Source organism: Mauremys mutica, chromosome 7 (assembly GCF_020497125.1).
Source record: "Mauremys mutica isolate MM-2020 ecotype Southern chromosome 7, ASM2049712v1, whole genome shotgun sequence".
In the NCBI taxonomy this organism is placed as follows: domain Eukaryota; kingdom Metazoa; phylum Chordata; order Testudines; family Geoemydidae; genus Mauremys; species Mauremys mutica.
The window spans coordinates 117,765,517-117,775,720 of record NC_059078.1 but is presented as its reverse complement, the minus strand read 5'-3'; positions in this window follow the sequence as shown (position 1 = coordinate 117,775,720).

Genomic DNA, 10,204 nt, shown 5'->3' with positions numbered 1-10,204 from the left:
ACATCATTATGCAGATATGGAATGATGAGTAGCGGCTGCAGGAGTTTTGGATGCACAAGGCAACATTCCTGGATGTGTGTGTGGAGTTCACCCCTACCCTTCAGCTCAGTGACACCAAAATGAGAGCTGCACTGACCAAGGCTGCCCAGAGGATTCAGGGGGCCTGGGACAAAGCCGGGGAGCTACAGCGCTTGTACTCACCCACCGGCGGTCTGTGTCTTCGGCGGCATTTCGGCAGCGGGGGGCCCTTCAGTCACTCCGCGTCTTCGGCAGCACTGAAGGCTCCCACGCCGCTGAAATGCCGCTGAAGACACAGACTGCCGCCGGGCCAAGGCTCATGGGGCATTTTGGTGGCGGGGGGCCCTTCAGTTGTTGGGTTTGGCTCCTTCTTGACAGAGGGACAAAAATACATGGAGGTAACTTCCAAGCACGCTCCCATACACCCCACCCTGGCTTGTGGCACCACAATGAGAGTTGATGCACATCTGTGATTCACCCATTTCTTTCTTACATGAGAAATGAAACAGTTAACAATGTGGAAAACCTTAGGAACATCCAGGCTTGTAGGGAAAATTTAGGTCAATATTTATGTTCTGCTGTTATAATTACGGTTTAAATATGACCTTATACAGTATGTACAGATTTTATTTGGAGCACAGTAGAAAAGCTACCTGTGTAAGCCTCATTAAAAAGTAAGTTTTATGGACCTGATTTTCAGCCCAATTCTCCCTTTTGTGCCCTCACTTTTGCAGATGCATGTAATGGTGGATGGAGTTGTGATTCCACAATCAATTGTATGTGCATGATTGTTATTTTGATGCCTAACTGCTGCAGTGAAAATGCACCAGGAAGTTAGGCATCCTAATGATATTAATTGTGCCATATAAAATGAAGACACATTTTTGTCTTCTTAGACGGTAAACTTTATGGGGCAGGGACCATGCGTTGGTATGCGGTTGTACAGCATGTAGCACAATAGGGCTCTGATCTTGACTGGGGCCTCTGGACTCTTCTGCAAAATAAATAATACGTTAAAAAAATAAGGTAAAGTGCTGTTTGACCAAATTGCCCAGCACTTGTTTCAAGGACAGTATATCACAATTTGCGATGTGATAAATTAGAAGGTGCAATTAATTAATTTGCATACAGGACTTTGAAGTTGCAGAGTGCAAATTGCAAACTGATTTATCATGGGGCAAGTAAGCAGGTAAATTGGTCCAATGGCCTATTGAGATCTTGGCTGACTCTTGCAAGGCACTGAGATGTTGTGTTGATGGGTGCTGTTGTAAGGACAGTTATGTGATTGCAGAGCGAATGTGGTAGTGCGAAAGATTCAGCAACATGCAGTGAGTTTATACAACAATCTAGTGTAGTGTGCAGTATTCAGCATAGGATAGGATGCAGACTAAATATGCAAGTGCAGTCTTGGGTATCGTTCAGGGTGCAAAGTGCAGAAATGGTTGCATTACAAAGGGCACCAAAAGTGCAAATGCCAGTACTTTTGCACTGCAGCCGGGACAATGAATGGAGGGTGCCATCATCAGTGTTATTAACTGCATCTGAACCCATTATAAATCAAACCTATGATCAGCTGTAAAATAATCAGTTTGCTTTGATAATAGAGCCAGGCCTCATGTGAACCCAGTCACCAAACCCACTGCACCATGCCACTCCAAGTAGGAAAGCCACTAGGCTCAGTCTGTGCATGCCTAGAGGTAAATTAAGATTCATTAGGACACTGGGCACAAAGAACATTTGGGCCCCCTGCTTCTCCTATCCCCTGAGGGCCTGGCCAGGCCAGAAGCCAGAGCTGCTGCCCAGGGACCCAAGCCACTGTGGGCGGAGCCATGAGCTGTTCTCTGTGGACAATCTGATTTCAGTTTGAGCAGCCTATTTTGGTTGAATTTCAGCTTGTTCCCAGGCAATTTAAACTAAACTGAAAAAGCCACTCTCAGATGTTTTCACTGCAAAAAAGTTGTGGCTTTACACAGATGTGGTGAATTTGAGATTGCTATCTCAATGTAAAATCCTAGTGGAAACAAAGCACTGTAGTTTATACCTCAGTGTAGTTAATTGATGTCACCCCTATATCTAACTGGGGTTTAGCCCTACTAGCTACATTAAGGTCAGAACTACCTGTGCCTTCCCCACACTCAATTTTATATCACAAGACTGATCCTGGATTCGAAACACACCATTTTTGCAGTGCACACATAGCCTTTAACTGAAATCAGAGCAGCCACACTGGGATTTGCACTGGTTTAACTCAATCAGTTTAAATTCACCCCTTCAGTTAAACCAGGGCCACTTTTACATGCAGACAGCTTCCATGCTCATTAGATCACCTTACATTTGATGCCATCAAAGAACAGCAATTTATTGACAAGGCAACACATGCTGAGTTAGGGCTACCGTGAGGCCAAGGGTGACGGTGAGGGAAATATTTTTAAAAAACATGAGCTAGAGTAATTGAGTCCAGAGGTTCTTCCACAGGCTGTCGCTTATGATGATCTAATCTCTCCATCAAAGGCATCTCCTGTTGCCTTCGCCCCTTGCACCACTTTTAACCCAGTGTCACTCCCTGGACTAGCTGCGGAGCCACGCTGGGGGCTGGACCCCGAAGCCCCGCGGCCGGATCCCGGGGGCCGAAGCCCTGTGGCCGGGAGACGGAGCACGCGGCCGAAGCCTGGGAGCAGGCACCGGGGTGAGCCCGAGGCCGGAGCCCGTCGCCGCCGCCGCGCGCTAGGGGCCTGAGCCGGGAGCCCGGGGCCGGATCCCGGAGCTCCGCGGCAGCCTCCGGCGGGCAGGGTCGGGGCTGGGCGAGGCCGGCGCGTGGGCGGGGCCCGGTAGGGGAGCGGCACGTGGTGGGCTGGGCGCGGGCGGGAAGGAGGAGACCTTGCCCCCGGCCTGGCTAACGGTGGCGGCGCTGCGCTGCGCGGGGCCTGCCCTGCCCTGTCTGCCGGCCCGGCGCGAGGAGAGACGCTGTGAGCAGAGGGCCGGGGCGGCCCGGGCTTCGGGCGCGCTGTAGGGCCGGGAGCGGGGTGTGGGAGCGGGAGCCCTTCCCAGGGCTGTGGGGATGCGGCCGGGCGGGGCCCTTGGGTCGCTGCTCCGTGGCTCAGTTTCCCCTCTGGGGCCCTGGGGGAGGAAGTAGGCACAGGGGCACCAACCCCCCCCCCCAGTTGTAGCACCCTGTGAATCAGGGGCATGGTTCTTCCCATTGTACAGTCTGGGAACTGAGGCCCGTGGGCGAGGCTGGGACTTCCCAGGGGCCTAATGGAGTTAGGGATGCTTCTCCCATTGAAAATCCTTAGGAGGCGTGTACTTGCTTAGGGCTTACCTGGCAGTTATTCGGGTGCAAGGAGGGTGTGCGGATTTAAAGCGTTTTGGCTAATATGGAGTAACCGACTATGTGGGTTCCAGAATAAAAGTGCCTTTTGTCAATTTCTGGATTAAGGTAAATTGGGAAAAGGCGCTCTTATTCCAGCATAAGAGCCTCCATATGGGGCACTATGGCAGAATGCTTTATTCTGTGATTGCTAGGGTGACCAGATGTCCCAATTTTATAGGGACAGTCCTGATTTTTGAGTCTTTTTCTTATATTGCAGGGGTCGGCAACCTTTCAGAAGTGGTGTGCCGAGTCTTCATTTATTCACTCTAATTTAAGGTTTCACGTGCCAGTCATACATTTTAACATTTTTAGAAGGTCTCTTTCTATAAGTCTATAATATATATAACTGAACTATTGTTGTATGTAAAGTAAATAAGGTTTTTTAAATGTTTAAGACGCTTCATTTAAAATTAAATTAAAATGCAGTGCCCCCCAGACTGATGGCCAGGACCCAGGCAGCGTGAGTGCCACTGAAAATCAGCTTGCATGCTACCGGTTGCCTACCCCTGTTATATAGACTCCTATTACCCCCCACTCCTTGTCCTGATTTTTCACACTTGCTGTCTGGTCACTGTAATGATAGCTGTCTTGGTCAGTTTTCCCCAGAGATAAACTCTGAGGCCCTTCTGAAAATCCCAGTTTAGGTGATTTGCCTAAAGAGTTACAGAGAGCTAATTGTAAAGGTGGTAATAGAACACAGAGCTGTCTCCCATTTGCATGCATTGCCCCAGAAACCAGCCTCTTCCCCTCAGTGCTGTTGCCAAATATCAAGAACACTGTTTTAGATTTTAGACTAGTATTGTGTCTATTTCCTACTGATGGAAATGTTGTTTCTGGCTTTGCCACTGACCCTGTGTAAACTTGGTCAAGTTGGTTTTCCTGTTATTCCTTTCCCACCTATAAAATGGTGATTTACTTTTATCTCTTGGTGGTGTGAGACTTCATTCTTTAGCATTTCAGGGCTTCCTGAGCTTCTGATGAAAGATGCTCTAGAACAGGGGTAATCAATTATCTTTTTGTCAATGGCTAAAGTTTTTGGTCAAGGTTTAGACTCTAGATAAAATAAGATTTTGCAGTCCATCCAAAAACATCTGGTGGCCTGGATTTGGCCTGTGGTCTACCTATTGATTACCCCTGCTCTAGAAGTGGAAAGTTTTATAGTTAAAGTCAACTGAATGATTTCCTTGGGTGTGCTCTATTTAGGTTAAATTGAGGTGTTGTAATCTATTCAGTGCATATTAAGCCAGGCAGTTTTATTTAGAGTGCTGGATGTTAATGCTTAGCAGGAGGAGTGTTTTGCTTATATCATTCTTGTTGGAGGCGCATGAAGCGGTAGAAACCATTGAGCTAAGTAGGAGAAACAACTTTTCAGGAATTGTCAGTAATATAACTAGATCAAATATTTGAATTGTGTATAATATGTTAGCTTCAGTGAACCAGACAACTTGTTCAGTGCTGCTATATTTGTTATTTATAACATCTCACCTTGCTATGTTAATTTAGTGATATGTAGTGTATAGAAGCAGGGGTTTGTAATTATCTAATACTTTAATTTTTTTTTATATTCCAAGTTTCTTAATCCAAGATGCAGTACTTAATCCTCATTAAATCATTGGCAAGGTAGAAGTCTTAAAAATACATGTTTGATTTTAAATCAAACAAGTGTCTGAGTAACTTTCAAAGTGAAAAACACACTAAGGGTATGTCTACACTACAAGACTATTTCGAATCAACTTAAGTCGAATTTGTGGAATCGACCTTATGAAATCGAATTTGTGTATCCACACTAAATACACTAATTCGACTGTGTGAGTCCACAGTAACGGGGCAAACGTCGACTTTGGAAGCGGTGCACTGTGGGAAGCTATCCCACAGTTCCCGCACTCCCCGCTGCCCATTGGAATTCTGGGATTTCCCCCCAATGCATGCTGGGGGTGAAAATTGTGTCGAGGGTGGTCCTTGGTAACTGTCAGCATTCAACCGTCACTCCCACCGGCAGGAAATCAGTTCGCGCACTTTTCCTGTTATAAGTGACAGCGCGGATGCCACAGCACTCCACTGCGATCATGGAGCCCGCTGCGATCATCGCTGCACTTATGGCCGTTGTCAACTCCTCGCACCTTATCGTACACCTCTTCAACAGTGCTGAGAAATCGGGCGAGGAGGCAACGGCAGCGCGGTGAGGACATGAAGTCTCAGACTGGCACAGACCTGACAGAAAGCACGGGACGCCGCGCCGTGAAGATCATGGTGGCACTGGGTCATGTTCATGCTATGGGACGGCGATTCTGGGCCCGGGAAACAGGCACGGACTGGTGGGACCGCATAGTGCTGCAGGTCTGGGATGAATCACAGTGGCTGCAAAACTTCAGGATGCGTAAGGGCACTTTCCTTGAACTGTTTGACTTGCTGTCCTCTGCCCTGAAGCGCAAGGACACCAGGATGCGAGCAGCCCTGACAGTGCAGAAGCGAGTGGCCATAGCCCTCTGGAAACTTGCCATGCCAGACAGCTACCAGTCAGTAGCGAACCACTTTGGCGTGGGCAAATCTACCGTGGAGGTTGCTGTGATGCAAGTAGCCAACGCAATCACTGAACTCCTGCTCTCGAAGGTAGTGACCCTGGGAAACGTCCAGGTCGTCATAGCTGGCTTCGCCGCGATGGGATTCCCAAACTGCGGTGGGGCTATAGATGGGACTCACATCCCTATCCTGGGACCGGACCACCAGGCCAGCCAGTACATTAACCGAAAGGGCTACTTTTCAATGGTGCTGCAAGCACTGGTGGACCATAGGGGACGCTTTACCAACATCAACGTCGGGTGGCCGGGCAAGGTTCATGACGCGTGTGTGTTCAGGATCTCTGGTCTGTTTAAACGCCTCCAGGCAGGTAGTTTCTTCCCGGACCACAAAATAACTGTTGGGGATGTGCAGATGCCTACAGTGATCCTCGGGGACCCAGCCTACCCGCTAATGCCCTGGCTCATGAAGCCCTATACAGGCACCTTGGACAGTGAGAAGGAACTCTTCAACTACCGGCTGAGCAAGTGCAGAATGGTGGTGGAGTGTGCTTTCGGACGTCTCAAGGGGAGATGGCGGAGCTTACTGACTCGCTCGGATCTCAGCGAAAATAATATCCCCATTGTTGTTGCAGCTTGCTGTGTGCTCCACAATCTCTGTGAGAGCAAGGGGGAGACCTTTATGGCGGGATGGGAGGTTGAGGCAAATCGCTTGGCTGCAGATTATGCTCAGCCAGACACCTGTGCCATTAGAAGATCCCAGCGGGAAGCGCTGTGCATCCGGGAGGCTTTGAAAGCTAGGTTCCTCAGAGAGCAGGGTAACCTATGACTGTCCAGTTGCTTTACAGAGAAGCTGAACCTGCCCCTGTTTCTTTACCCATTTACTGTTGACTCTCCTCTGCAGTCTCATACCCCGTTTGCCCCCTTCCAACACATGTGTAAAAATAAAGGTAATGGAGCATTGTTATTTAAAAACCTTTTCTTTAATAATGATTTCGCGTCAAAGGGTTGAAACAGGGACGCGGACTGTGGTGGGTAGGGTGTGCAGTGATGTAGAGACCGCTTCTAGACTCTAGGAATGATAGCCGACTGCTCCTACAGCGGTCTCTGGGGGGAGGATGGTTACAGGTGGGTGTGCAGGAAGGGGTGAGGGGTGTAGGCTTTGGGACGGAGTTTGAGTGCAGCCTCAGGGCTGGGGGGGGGCGTAGGAAGGGGTGAGGGGTGTGTGGGAAGGGGGAGGAGGCGTAGGGGGTTGCGGGCTGTGGCTGGGGCTGAGGGTTTGGGGCATTGTGGAGGCTCAGGGCAATGGTAGAAGGGCAGGGTGATGGCAACCTGCCTTGCCATTTGTGGATGGCAGGCGCTAGTACCCTGGGGCAGCAGACAGCATTTGTGCCGGTAGCCGCTCTACTGTCAGGTATGGACGCAGCGCGGGGGGGGGGGGAGGGAGACGACACGCCGGGGGAGGGGTGGCAGGTGGGCGCTGGGACCTGCTCCAGGCAGGGAACTGACGGGGCGGGGGGAGACCTGCGTGGGCCAGGGCCCGATCCAGGCTGGGCCGGGGGAGAGACCCACCTCCAAGTATACCTGGAGCAGGGCACCTGCCGCCTATGAACAGAACATTAAAAACACCTCACAGACTGACCAGGGTGCCTAGTGACTGCACTCAGTGAGTAACCTGCTGTTGATCCTGCTCCCATGTCTGTACCCTGTTCATGGTGACTGTCCTATGCAATTACCAAACCCCTCTCCCCCCTTCACAGAAAGTCTTCAGCAAACAAACATGACAGAAACAGTAATTAACGGCAAACTACTTTTAATACTCGACAACACAGTAAAGGTGAGAACTTTTCAAAATCTAGGGACTGAGAACTTTTGGGTAATTTAGCAGTCCGCTGTGGTGCAGTGACAGTTTTCACGGCCCTTGGTACCCCTCCTTCTTGTTATTCTGGGTGAGGTGGGTATTGGAGTGTGTGGCGGGGGAGGGCGGTTGCAGACACAGTGCAGGGGGGCTCTGTCCTGCCTGCCTGCGGTCCTGCAGAACATCGACAAGGCGCCTGAGCGTGTCCGTTTGCTCCCTCAGTAGTCCAAGCAGTGTTTGAGTCGCCTGCTGGTCCTCCTTACGCCATCTGTCCTCCCGTTCGCTGTGTGAGCGCTGCTGCTGTGTAAGGTTCTCCCTCCACTGGCTCTGCTGGTCCGCTTCTGCTTTGGAGCAGCCCATAAGTTCTGCAAACATCTCGTCCCGTGTCCTTTTCTTACGACGCCTAATCTGCGCCAGCCTCTGTGAGGGGCATGGTGGAGCAGGTCGGGATACTGTTGCAGCTGTGTGAGGGGGAAAAGGGAGTGAATTGCTTACAAAGATGCCTTTTCTTAAAAATGAAACATAGTCTACTCATTGCCTGTGAACCAGACCATGGACGGCACCTATCTCCTGAGCACTCACTCAGGGAAAGTTCGATTTCTCTGCATTTGCTTTCATTGCCTGGGGTATTGCACTGCAGACCAGACAAGCGGGGCAGGAAAGCTGAATCTGTGGAGCAGCCAGGCATGGTAAGCCAAAGGCTTTTGGCTGCTTAAAAGTCAATGTCCAGCTCTGTCCTCTTGCTGCAGGCAATCCTGAAAGCATAAACTCTGCCCCTGTTCCACCCCTTCGCGGTTTTTCCTTGGAAAAGATCCCTGTATGCTGCCACTCTGTAGCCTCCAGCACGTGGCTCTAAAGTGACGCTTCTTGTTGTTCTAAGGAACAGTGAAGCACTACCAATAGTAATAGTACACAAATCACTCTACTTCCATGCAGGAGTCTGCGCGCGAGATCACCCTGAGGAGGGTGTCACGGAGAGACAGGGAGCGCATGCTGAATGAAAGCCAGCACAAGCCAGGGCCCTATGCTGCGATGCTCGTCAAGGCACAGGTCCCGGAGTACCAGCTGAGAGCGTGGCGCGGAAAAGTGTGCTACCTCGGAGCACCCAATAAGCCAGCTCTCCCCAGGAACCTCCTCCATAGGCTTTTCGACTACCTCCAGGAGAGCTTCGTGGAGATCTCCGCAGAAGATTCCTGTTCCATTCCCCTGCATGTAGACCTTCTGTTCGCCTAGTCTATTTTCCTGTTCCATTAATAATAAAAGTTTACATGTTTAAAGCACTTACCGACTGATCCTTCTCCTGATTCAGGGTCCGTGGTAACGACTGCGGAGGGTTGGTAGGGGATCTCAGTGAGGGTGATGAAGAGATCCTGGCTGTCGGGGAAATCAGCATTGTAAGCGCTGTCGACTGCCTCCCCCTCCTCATCTCCTTCCTCATCTTCCCCCATCTGCGAACGTCAACGAGGAACTGGCCGTCGACACTATCCCTTCGTCAGAGTCCACGCACACTGGTGGGGCAGTGGTGGCAGACCCACCGAGAATGGCATGCAGTGCCTCATAGAAACGGCATGTCTGGGGCTGGGCTCCGGAGCATCCGTTTGCCGCTTTGATTTTATGGTAGCCTTGTCTCAGCTCCTTGACTTTCACGCGGCACTGCATTGCATCCCGGCTGTATCCTCTGTCTGTCATGGCTTTGGAGACCTTCTCGTAGGTCTTCGCATTCCGTTTGTTGGAGCGCAGCTCCGAAAACACAGACTCATCGCCCCACACACTGATCAGATCCAAGACTTCCCGGTCAGTCTATGCTGGGGACCTCTTTCTATTCTGGGATTGCCTGGACTCCTCTGCTGGAGAGCTCTGCATCGTTGCCGGTGCTGCTGAGCTCGCCCCGATGTCCAACCAGGACATGAGATTCAAAGTGCCCAGACAGGAAAAGGAATTCAAATTTTCCCGGGTCGTTTCCTGTGTGGCTGGTCAGAGCATCCAAGCTCGGACTGCTGTCCAGAGCGTCAACAGAGTGGTGCAGTGTGGGATAGCTCCCGGAGCTACTAAGTTCGATTTGCATCCACACCTAGCCTAATTCGACATGGCCATGTCGAATTTAGCGCTACTCCCCTCATCGGGGAGGAGTACAGAATTTGAACTAAAGAGCCCTCTATGTCGAATTAAATGGCTTCCTGGTGTGGACGGGTGCGCGGTTAATTCGAATTAACGCTGCTAAATTCGAATTAAAGTCCTAGTGTAGACCAGGCCTAACATAATCGTGGCCATTTATTGCTCTTCAGAACTTTCCAGAACAGTTCACTTTTGATCTGAGTCCAAATACGGAAAACTTTCTCTCCAAGGTACTTTACTAGCTAGAGTGCTAGCTTTAGCAATAACTGTAACTTCTCTGCCATAACATACCTTATTTAAAAAATAAGGTCCTTGAAATTTGTAGAT